The sequence below is a fragment of the Bidens hawaiensis genome, unplaced genomic scaffold (assembly GCF_021521415.1).
Source record: "Bidens hawaiensis isolate Kalapana, Puna unplaced genomic scaffold, B.hawaiensis_p1.1 tig00062613_1, whole genome shotgun sequence".
Taxonomy (NCBI): Eukaryota; Viridiplantae; Streptophyta; class Magnoliopsida; order Asterales; family Asteraceae; genus Bidens; species Bidens hawaiensis.
This window is the reverse complement of record NW_027501246.1, coordinates 1-11,903: the sequence shown is the minus strand read 5'-3', so window position 1 is coordinate 11,903 and position 11,903 is coordinate 1. Positions and strand designations below refer to the sequence as shown.

At 36.5% G+C, this 11,903-nt stretch overlaps 1 pseudogene across 1 annotated transcript; it reads left to right on the top strand.

The window, feature by feature from the left end:
- The first annotated feature begins 1,402 nt into the window (after window positions 1–1,402).
- Window positions 1,403–3,533, top strand: LOC143603753 (glyoxylate/hydroxypyruvate reductase HPR3 pseudogene; annotated as a pseudogene). Its single transcript, XR_013148126.1, has 2 exons — window positions 1,403–1,834; window positions 3,150–3,533. The product of XR_013148126.1 is annotated as a glyoxylate/hydroxypyruvate reductase HPR3 pseudogene (transcript).
- Window positions 3,534–11,903: the final 8,370 nt, after the last annotated feature.

Here is an 11,903-nt window from a genome sequence, read left to right as displayed (position 1 = left end):
AAGGTAATTGGAGTTCATTTCAATAATTGCTTTAAAACATACATGAATTATCAGCATTGTCAGGTGCGTGACAAATAGCTTAGAGCATGGAAACATAAGATTTTAACATGTTTGCATTTAATATGTATGAATTAGTAGGTGTACTTGCAGATTTAAGTGATGATATGATTGTGATTTGTAGATGGCTTATACTATGGGGAGGCTAATGGGGTGAGGTATAACAAGAACAATGGCAAATGGTCAAAGAAATGTAAAGGCTAAGAAAACAAAAGGTTCAATTAAGCGGGAAAGGATGGTTAGCTTTCGTGGTTGATGGTTCTTAAATTTAACCATAATTTAAGTATATAGTTTCTTTTCCTTTGTTTGATGGCTCACTTGTATTTTAATCTTTCATTGCATTTATTTGACTCTTCAATTTATTGAAAGGGGGAAACAGCAAATTACTCTTATATATATATATATATATATTTATTGATGTAGGTTGCTTAACAAAAGAAAAGTGTGAATCATGTCTATATTCTCCTATGTCCTAAGTGTTTATAGTTGTTTAATTTGTGTTGCAAACCCTAACACACAAAGAAATATAAAAAAAAAAAATTACACAAGATTTCGTCGCATCGTGATGGGTTAAACAACCCCCCCCCCCCACCCACACACATATATATATAATGTGTTATTGGTATTTATTTATGTGAATTAATCAGCTAAAGCTAGGGAATACCATCAAGATGGTTGTGAAAGCTCCGAATGAACCCAAAATAAGCCATGGACTTGTATCTACCCCACTATATAAGGACCCATTTGGTGTGAAACCACAGTAGGGATACCTCGGTCCTAGTTGGCATCGTGGTCAGGAGGAACATCGTGCCCACCCTCGTCCACGAAAATTGTTTATGAACATATATATATATGTGCACATAACTTGTTTTTCCTAAACTAACGGCTAATTTAGTGTAAACAAGCGTGTCCAAGTTCTAAAACCTTGAAACCCCAGGTAAACCGGAATGACCAACCGACCAGTTTCATTGATATAATTAATTTGGTTGATTTTACTTATGAACACATTTTGGTCTAATGACATGGGTATGATAGTTAAGACCTGGTTCGAAAACTAACTTAAGAGGGTTTTTCGTAATGGTAAGTTTCATCCATGATAGTGTCCCTGGATGAGTCAGACCTTTCAAAATCAGTACGAAAAATTCACATTACGTCTCAGAAATACTGACTCGGGTATTAAGATAGTTTGAAACGCGGTTAAAAAGACTCCTTTTAAATCGAGGTAAAACGAACTTTTGCATGACCACTAGCTTAGGATTGATCAGACAACCTTATCCAAGTCTTAGGATTGACAAATTACGTGTGGAGCTTCCTATACCACACACACACGTACAACACTACACCAATGGAGGCCACCACGGACACCAGCCTCCCGGCCGCAATCGTTCACCGTCTCCCTCATTTCAAATTCTCTTTCACAGGTGCTGAACACGTCTTCCACCAGATCGAATCTTCGGATCCTTTATACCCGGTCCACCGTCTATCAGCTCGGGTCGTCATTGTCATTGGTCCTAGCCCACTCAACTCCGAGCACTTGGACCAGTATCCGTCAGTTGAATTCGTCATAGGAACGTCAGCCGGGGTTGATCATATTGATTTAGCGGAGTGTCTACGACGTAATATTCGGGTTACTAGCGCTGGACCGGCTTTCTCTGAAGATGTAGCAGATTATGCTATAGGGCTTTTGTTGGACATTCTTCGACGTGTTTCGGCTGCTGATAGGTTTGTTCGGGCCAGCTTGTGGCCGGCCAAAGGCATTTATCCTCTTGGAAACAAGGTATATATACTCTATATTCTATTGACGTAATTTTTATTACCGTTGATCGGACAAAGCCGCATCTATGGTTAAGTGAGTGTGATTAACCTATCATTCAGTTATGGTTATGGTTAATGTGTCTCCGTTAATCGACTTTAGCTGAGCTGAACCTTGTAGTTTTATGTTTTTCCAAAATTTATGCCTCCATTTCAATCTTTTATATATTTTTATCCAACTTCGAACATTTAAATTTAATTATGTTGCAACTATATATAGCATGGCTTGGAACTAACGTATTTTAGCTTCGAAACTTTATGAGCTTGGAACACCATAACCAAACCACTTTCAACTAGAACAAAGGAAGAAAAAGCATATAAAATGCAATTGACAATTAAGCGAAAATTAACTGGAACCAACCTATGGCGGACGGTTAACCGACCTACGGTTAACTGACCATTCAGTTTATGGTTATGGTTAACCGAACCGAACCAACTTGGGACACCCGTACCTCAATGTTGGATATGATCCTAAATATAGAATTAAGAAATTGAATGATTTCTTTTCTATATACTGTGTAAACTACATACACGAAAATCTTTCTTTACAATACTGCCAGAATTTGTTTTCTTTTACTGAAAACTTACTTCATTGAGTGAACATAAAATTAAGGGAATGGCTTTGTAAACATCAACACTCTTATCATTTGTTGATATACACCGCAAGATAAGCCAGCAGTTACGTTGCATTGTATATTGATTGTGTTGTAATATAGATTTTTGTTTTTGAAATTATTTTAGAGGGCTCATTAAATCTTTATTCGAACCAAAGTTTTTACTAATTTTCTGAGTATACTTTATTTTGTAAAACACATACAATATATGTAATTAATCCATAATTTCATATTTGGAATTTATGTAGAACCCAATTCTATTTCTTTGATCTCACACTCTTTTGATCTCGCGCTCCTTGCTCCCGGAGAGGCATGCCCAAAAAAGTTAAGGGGAGGTAAGATACATTTTTATAGATGAACAAGAACAAGTAAAAACATGTAGCAACATTAAAGAACAAAAATATTATTGCCACTTGGCAGCGAAGAAGAAAAAATTTAAATAAAATATGAAGACTATATTCTTTGGTTTTATGTTTCTTTGGGACTGCATGGTAACTACTTCGTGATTGCTACTTAATTCAATAATATAATCTTTGGGATTGCTACTAGGATTAAAAAACAATAACTGCTTGCTCATTATTTTTGTTGTTTAGTGACAAAATATTTGGTTCATAGAAACGTTCAAACTGATTATAAAATATGAACCAATTTCCATTGTTTAATTAGTTAGGAGGCAAACGAGTTGGGATTGTTGGGCTTGGAAGCATCGGCTCGATAGTCGCTAAACGGCTCGAACCATTTGGTTGCACCATTGCCTACACCGCAAGAAACAAGAAGTCCCAAGTTCCTTATGCATTCTACCCCAATGTTCTAGATCTTGCAACCAACGGTGATTCTCTAATTATTTGCTGCGCGTTGACCAACACAACTCGCCACATTATCAATCGTGATGTCATGACTGCCCTCGGGAAGAAGGGCATTATCGTCAATATTGGGCGTGGGGTCCTTGTGGATGAGAAGGAACTAGTGAAGCTCTTGGTTGGAGGCGAGCTTGGAGGAGCGGGTCTTGATGTGTTTGAGAATGAACCCGGAGTACCAAAAGAGTGTTAGGATTAAACGCACACACGAAACCGAACACACACACGAAAGCAATAAACGAACACGAGGATTTAACGTGGTTCGGTCTAAACTGACCTACATCCACGGGTGGCAACTAGGTATATCTTTATTGAGTGACCAAATATTACAAGTACATAATGTTGTTTATATAGAGACTGAACTAGGGTTAGTAAATTATTATGCAAGAAATCTAAACCGGGCCGGGCTTGGGCCCGACCGCCCACACCCGTCTCCTCTTTTGACTTCATATAATAAACCGGGCCAACAAGGCCTACGAACCCAACAATCTCCCACTCGGAGGCCTTGAGTACTCTCGTCTGCACTCCTGATTGTACTTCTGTAATCTGAACATTAAACTTCTTCTAGTTGCCACCGCCTTCTCATCAATTAACCTGAAGGCCCGTTGAAGCTCCCCGGAGCTCCAACACGTCAGTCACGGCTGAAACTGCCCCTGACCCGTTCTCTGTCCCTACCGGCTCCCACTGTAACAAACTACCGGATCCTGAGATAACCTGAGAACAAACACTCTCCATATTCAGCAAGTAATTCATTGGAGAGACTTTTACAGCTAGAATACTGGTTTTCTTAATCCACTGTCGACCTGGAACTGTAACTGAAACACGATCTGTGCTCCCACTGTCACGATGTCCCCCAACTGATTTAACCTTCCTAGCTCGTTCATCCTGAATCTTCACTTTGGCTCTGGGTTTGTTACTTGCAAAACGAACCTTCTTCTGCCCACGAGATTCTGTGAACCGGATTTTGTCTTTCACCAAAACTGGATCCACTCCTTTCGATGACATATCGACCATATACAACGAACCCATTTTCTTGCCACGAGCAACAATGAGATTCCCTTTGACTACTTTCCACTGCCCATTCCCGAACTTAACATCGTGCCCTTGGTCATCCAACTGCCCAACTGATATCAAACGTTTCTTCAAACTTGGAATAACCCTCACGTCTTTCAAAGTCCAAGAAGTACCGGCTGAAGTTATCAAATCAACGTCTCCCATACCCGTAACCTCTAAAATATCATCATTCGCTAGTCGAACCTTTCCAAAATCTCCAAATTTAAGATTCTTCATCGTTTCACTACAGTGAGTGGCATGAAACGATGCACCAGAATCCATCACCCAAGCATCAACACTACTCTCAACACTACAAACCAAAGCCTCATCACTACTGACCCCGTCATCTGTGTCGTCTTCTGTAACGTTCACCTCTTTCTTACCATTCGGACACTGATTCCTGAAGTGTCCTTTCTCTTTACAACCCCAACATTCAATATCCTTACGAGTATTAAACTGACTCCTCTTCCTGCTCCCACTGCCTCGCTGTTTTCCCCTACCTCTACCTTCTGTGACTAGCATATTGCCTGATGATTCACCTGAACTTCTGCGTCTTGAATCTTCTCCCAGAATCAGATCTCGAATCCCATCGAAAGTAATATTTGTAGACGAACTACAAACTGCAGTCATTGTTTGCGACCAACTGTCGGGCAAAGAGGATAATAACAAGAGGCCTTGAACTTCATCATCAAACTTAATGTCAACTGACACTAAGCGGGACAAGATCGAATTAAGATTATTGATATGAGTTGTAACTGACCCACCCTCTTTCATTCTTATTGTCACTAGCTCTCGGATAAGATAGACTTTATTCGCTGCCGAAGGCTTCTCATACATGTTGGATAGCGCCTCCATCATACCACGTGCTGTGGTTTCTTTCATGATGTTAAACGCCACATCTTCCGACAACGGCAAAGTAATACAAGCCCTAGCTTTCTTGTCTAACTTCTTCCAATCTGCTTCTGACAGCTTTTCTGGTTTTTCATCCTCAAGCACTACATCCAAATCTTTCTGACAAAGTAGTGCCTCAATCTGCATCTTCCACCAACCGAACTTCTGTCCGTCAAACTTCTGTATCGAAACCTTTCCGTCTTCTGCCATAACAATGACTAAAACGAAAAACTGGATAAAAAACAGAGACAGACACAGCAATGGCACGAGCCTGAACTTAACGGCTGTTCTACTGAACTCTGTTAAAAATCAACCTATTTAAACCGCAGCGGAAATACGAACTGTAAATCAGAAACCGAAACTTTAAACTGAAACGATAAACCTGACAAACGCGGTTGGCACTGGTTCTAAGTTTCTTTAAATTTCTTCTGACTTGAAACTGTTCTTCAACGAAAATAGGATCTTGATTCGCTGGTTCTCGCCAAATCGAAACTGGTTAAAGCCCACGAGATTTTCGGCCCACACAAAAAATATAATTTGATCTAGACTTAAATTGGCTACTAGGAAAAAAAGATCTGCCAATATCAAGGCCCAATATTCCTTTTTTATTTGACAAAACAAAAAGGTACGAATGCCCAAAGTCTAACAAATTTACTACTGCTCACGTGCTTCTTCTTCTGCTTCTATTTTTTGTGTTTTCAGCAAAACCTAGTTTGCTATCTCTGCCGTATCTACTTCAATGGCACTGCCTCTAGCGGCGGGTATGATAAAATTGCTTTCAAAAAAATAAATAACAGAACCTGAACAAATTCCAACCGTCACGCGGGTTGCGGCTGAGACAAATTAGTGCGGCGGCGGCGGTTGTCTGCCGGCGGAACCCTAAAACGAACTGTCTGCTGCCGTATATCGACCTACTGGTGCGGTGGCGACGGGAGGGTTCTGCGCGTTCTTCGTGTGATCCGAACCTAAGCTCTAGATACCACTTGTTAGGATTAAATGCACACACGAAACCGAACACACACACGAAAGCAATAAACGAACACGAGGATTTAACGTGGTTCGGTCTAAACTGACCTACGTCCACGGGTGGCAACTAGGTATATCTTTATTGAGTGACCAAATATTACAAGTACATAATGTTGTTTATATAGAGACTGAACTAGGGTTAGTAAATTATTATGCAAGAAATCTAAACCGGGCCGGGCTTGGGCCCGACCGCCCACACCCGTCTCCTCTTTTGACTTCATATAATAAACCGGGCCAACAAGGCCTACGAACCCAACAAAGAGCTAGTTACGCTTGTTGTTTTGTCTCCACACAAAGCTTTTCTAACACCAGAGGCGTTTGATAATGTTAGAGGGATAGTGATCGCGAACGTAGCGGCTTTTTTCTCGAATAAGCCATTGTTGTCTGAAATTAATCTTAGTGATTAATATTGAAATTGATGAATGCCACATTTGTATTGTTATATCAGTTTGGTCATAGTATTGTTATGCATGTTAAACTATTAATAAGCAAGAACAACTAGATATATGTTTGCAGGTTTAAGATTTTTCAGGAAAAACAATTGAAATTAAATACCTTTATTGGGTTTAACATTTTGTGATTTCAAACCATTTTCTAAATATAAGAAACTTTGCCAAATATAAATCATTTGGATTAACATATTACCAACTAGTTTTCGAACCCGTGTTACACACGTGATAATTCTAATTATAAAATTATAAGTAAAACAAATAATTACATAGCGTATATGAAAAAAAAATGTATTACATATATGCCTGTATCTATAAAGTGTACATAAATTGACTATTTATATCACATTATTTATATCACAAAATGATTTTTTTAAATGAACTTAATAAAAAAATGCCCGTGCAAAATCGTATCCGAGAATGTTTATTTCTATTGAAAAATTCATTCTCGGTGTCATATATGTATAATTAAAAGAATTTTGGTTATGAACCAATTTCGAAAATAAGACTTCTCATACGATAGTAATTCTAACCACTCAGCTTAAATACAAAAGAGGCGTTACCTTTATTGATATATTTATCAATTTACCACCCATCGAAGGAAAGTAGGATATTAAATTGTAGCAATGGATGTTCTTCAAGAACTATGTTTTTCTGAGCTACATCATAAAAATAATTTTGATAAGTTTCAGAAGACTTCTCGATTTTGTCATAATGACAACATAAAAAATAACATGTTAACCCATTCAATTTTGTGAATATTTTGTTTTATTTTAGCATAGTTTTGCATGACGTGCTTCTCATACAACGTTCTAATCACCATTGAATGAAAAATTAATGTTGACATAAATATTTCAAATTTGATAAAAGTTAGAAGCATGGGGGTGGCATGTCGAAAGTGTTTGCAATTTTTTCTTAAATTTTAATAATTGAGGGAAGAATAGTTAATTTGCCAAATCCCGAACCTTTTGATTATTTAAAAAAATGCCCTTAAAAATAAACTTCAAACCCGAATCATGTTTAAAATTCTAACTTTCATACTTTTGACATTTTAAAATCAACACTTTGAACCCATAACAAAATTGACGATAAATCTATTTGCATTCTCAAACTTTTAAAAATACTCAAAATTTTCATTTTTGACCCGTAACAAATTTTGACCTAAATATAGTTAACTTGTACCAAACAATCTATTTACCAACTTTTGACCCATAAAATCAAATTTAACTTCCACAAAAAACCCGAAACAATTTTCATTTGAGAAACATGATTTGTTATTGATTTTTGGAATTCACCAAGTATTTTAAAATATATAGTAAAATAGTATGTTAATATTTATATTTATAAATATATATATATATATATATTAAATAAATATAGTGTAAAGGGAAAATGAATAATTATTGATTTATTACATATATTAGGGTACATTAGTTTTGGAGGGAAAAAAATTATAAGAATTAACCAAAACATGATAAGTGTTCATATTTATTTTACTTTATTATAATAGGTAGATTTTCTTAAAACCGAACAGTAACCACCAACGCAACCAGTCCGACTATCGATTTCTGGGGTTAACCAATTGGAGAAAATATGGGTTGGTGGGTTGAATAGGTAAACCCGAACCCTAGCTATTTATTTATTTGTGTTGCGTTGGTCACTCATAAATTGGGCCGGGCTTGAGCCATGGTTTAGCGTAGTAAAATGTTTGTAGGTTTAAGATAGTTCATAACAATACCGGAAATTAGATTTTAATAATCACGGCTTTAACCTGTTTGTCGAGATTAATCTCAACTCAAAAAATGTTTACAGACAGTGCTAATTCTAAACAGATTTTCCTGCAACGATCTCATATCAACTGAAAGTTAACCGTATATTAGTTCTTTTTATCACATGAACAACTTTCGTGGCAGAAAAAAAAATACAATTAAAATCCAATTTCACAAAAAAATATCTTTATTGTTTTTTTTCCCTTTTTTAACGGAAAATTTAACTCAATTTCTAAATTAAAGCACATGTTTTTATGACGGGATTTGAACCATCACCCATTTAAAAGAAATCCCTTTGATGTGTGGGTGAACGAATGTGTTTTAAGTAAGTTATATCATGTATTTTATGTGTTTATATGTCTTGGACACGATTACTTTGAGTGGTTTTACATTTACAGGTGAGTGGGGCTTAAAGGAGCTTAAATGAGCTAAATTGGCGCATATGAGATGGAATAGAAATGAAGATTTTATTGCATGGAATGATAGAGAATTTAAAGACGAAGAAGTAGCCGAAAACGGTACGTAAAACGGAGCTATAACGAAGAAGTTATGGGAAAAACAGTGCAAGGGGGCTATCACCGCAAGCAGGGGCGCTGATCAGGCAATTTTGGAAGAGAGGCCGCAAGTTGCGGCCATATGAGCACAAATTGCGGCCTAGTTTGTAAAAAGACGCGGATTTTAGGTTTTTGCCTTCATATATAAATATAACCTTAGGGTTACGAAGAGAAGACCTTTCCCAGCCGTTTTGGGGTACTAGGAAGCCATTTTCCACCATCCTAACACCTACCAATCACCACAATCTTCCATGGTTTCATCCTTTCAACCCATAATCGAGCTCATCATGATGCAGAGGCAAGGCTCAACCACTCGTGACCACTTCAGGTGTAGGGTTTGCATATGAATTGATTATTTTTATGAACATTACATGTATTGGGATTTAGTTTTGATTAATCTTTTCGTTGATTGAATCTATATGTTTATTGGAATTAATTAAACAGTTTTGTTTCTGGAACTTTCGTTTATCATCAATTATTTGGTTTGTGTTCATCAACATTTAGGATTAAGTTCTTATCGTCATTGAACCGTTTATCATTAATCATTGATAGATGCTAAGTTTCGTATTAATGAACTGGTAATTAGATAGACCGTGTTCAGTTGTGTCAATTCTTCGGATTAAGTTCTGTGAATCATCATAACCAAATTATTGGGTCTAGTAATTATTTTCTTATTCTAATAAATGAATTATATCTATGTGATTCGCCAATTGGTATAAGTTTAATCAGTCAGTTCATTGCATTACCTGAACCTGAAGTGTGTCACTGTTTTCTCTAATTGTTTTACAACTAAATCAATATTTAATTTGCTTGACATCGTCTGTCCACCTAGCATAGTTAGTTACTAAGTATTGATCAAATCCAACACTTTGATACAACTAGTCCAAAGCTCTGTACATTTGGTATCTTTATTGGGTTACTTTTGTGCTTTCAAACCAACTTTAGCAAGTAAGAAAATTTACAAAACATATATGATTTGCATCAACATATTACCGATGTTCTAAAATCTGGACAGGAACCACCAACGCAACTAGTTCGATTAAGTATTTTTGAGTCGTCTAATAAGGTATAAATCTGGCTCATATATATTTATTGTGTTGTGCTGGACACACTTAAAGTCGTGTCATGTTTTTTGTCAGCATTTTAATGCTTGTTTGTGTGAATGAGTAAAGGTTAGTAATTTAGTAACAATTTAAACAAATAATAAATCAAAGCTTAAATGATAATTTTTTTATTTTGTACTTTTTTAGTTATTTTGGTTTTCTCATCTTTTAAAACATCTAACTCTAAATTTTAACACTTTTTAAAAGTCCTAATACCGGATCTTACAGCAAGTTTTTGATTCAATCTCGGTCGTAAACTTAACGGAAATCATTTACAACTAAGATCTCGGATCTTGTGTGTTTGAGTTATTTTCTAAATAAGGAAAGGTTGGAGTAGTTGGATGGATACGGTTAGTGTGTGCATGAACATACCTCCACTATTTATACTATTTATAGTGGAGGGTATGCCATGCAACCTTTCATTATTTTCGGCCCATTGAACTTTGATTACATATGGCCTTGGGCCCAAACTTACACTTGACAAAATAAACGAAAGCTAACAAATTACAACCGTGAAATAAGATAAAAAAATACAAAAGTCTTAATCATCGAAATGGGCTCCGCACTTTTCATATTTAAAATCAAAGTATGAACGAAAAAAAATACTATTAAAATTGGTTAATAGGTCCGTTAAACCATTTAGTAAAAGATATTTGATTTATATAATCTCAACTATTGACTATTGGCAAATAACAACCTTAATTAATGAAATGTCGGCTGATGGTAACATATTGCTTCTAACTGTCTGCGACTAACAAAATCCTTGACATTTTTCGCCAGAAAACTGATGTGTGGGTGAAATAATGTGTGTTAAGTGAGTTATATTGTGTGTTTTGTGCCTTTATATGTCTTGGACACGATTACTTTGAATGGTTTACGTTTACAGGTGAGCAAAATTGGCGTATATGAGCAAAACAGTACAGTGGGGCAGTCACTGTAAGGCAGTGGGGTGATGACCGTAGGCTACGGTCCCACCATAGCTTACGGTGGGGAGACCGTAGGCTACGGTCTTCTGGGCAGAAAAACGCGATTTTTAGGTTTTATCTTCCATATTTAAGCTCGGTTCAACCCTATGCCGCCTATGCTTGATATCCTAACATACCTGGACGATTTTGGGGCTCTTTCGACCATTCTAACACATCTCAATCATCATAATCCTCCATGCCATCATCCATTGAAGAATCAAGAGAGCTAATGAAGACAACTATGCAAGGCTAATCCGCTTGTGACCGTCTTCGGGTGTAGGGTTGAGTTGTTTGTTGGATTGTTGGTATTCTAAACCTAACTTTTGTATTTTGTTTGTGTGCTTGAAAGTGTTTTTGGTTATTGATTGATTTACAGTTTATCAGTCAAACGATTTGTGGTCATCAACAATTAGGATTAAGTTCTTAGTGTCATTGACCTAACTATCTTTAGCTATAGAACTAATAAGTCATCAATACCTAAAATTAACAATCAATTAAATTATTGTTTAGTCGTGTCAATCATTCGGATTGAGTTCTGATAATCAACATAGTCAAGCATTTAGTCTTTTGGTTTATGGATTCAAACATTTAGCCGTGTCAATCAATCGAAAGGTTTGACTATGTTTGACTATGTTGATTATCAGAACTCAATCCGAATGATTGACACGGCTAAACAATAATCTAATTGATTGTTTAATCGGTCGTCGTCGTACCGGTCAGAGATAAAGAAGAATGTGTTCCTAATCACTTAAA